The following is a 386-nucleotide window of genomic DNA, read 5'->3' on the forward strand; positions in this document are numbered from 1 at the left end:
TCATTCAAAACATATCTTTTCGCATAACAGTTCTGCCATTTTCCTCCCGGCCGTCCAGAAATGCCGGCCAAAAAGGTCAAGTTGCCTAACCTGATGCAAAGATTACGGTGCCTTTTCATATCAAACACTATGTTGAAAAGGACTCTTTGATTCCCCTGTGTGGCCTAGGATCTCGGAATACAATGGTGTCTCTGGGAAATCCCTTAGGGACTTTTAATATTTTTCTCATGTGTGTGTTTTTTTTTTTTCCGTTTTGCTTTTAATGCAATTTTCCTTCTGTCCTTTTTCCGATAATCGTTGATGAAAAAGTCTTTTTCTCCTTTTTTTACACTCTTTATTTATTTATCTATTTTCCACATTTTTTTAATTAAGGTAAAATACGAGTT

General features: G+C 35.8%; 1 protein-coding gene across 3 annotated transcripts in view; it reads left to right on the plus strand.

Annotated features, from left to right (window-relative positions):
• The window catches only part of LOC119588503 (substance-K receptor-like), a gene marked incomplete at its 5' end in the record, with an annotated part of 19,283 nt that overhangs the window by 6,836 nt on the left and 12,061 nt on the right, over window positions 1-386 (plus strand).

Source organism: Penaeus monodon, chromosome 24, assembly GCF_015228065.2.
Source record: "Penaeus monodon isolate SGIC_2016 chromosome 24, NSTDA_Pmon_1, whole genome shotgun sequence".
Lineage (NCBI taxonomy): Eukaryota > Metazoa > Arthropoda > Malacostraca > Decapoda > Penaeidae > Penaeus > Penaeus monodon.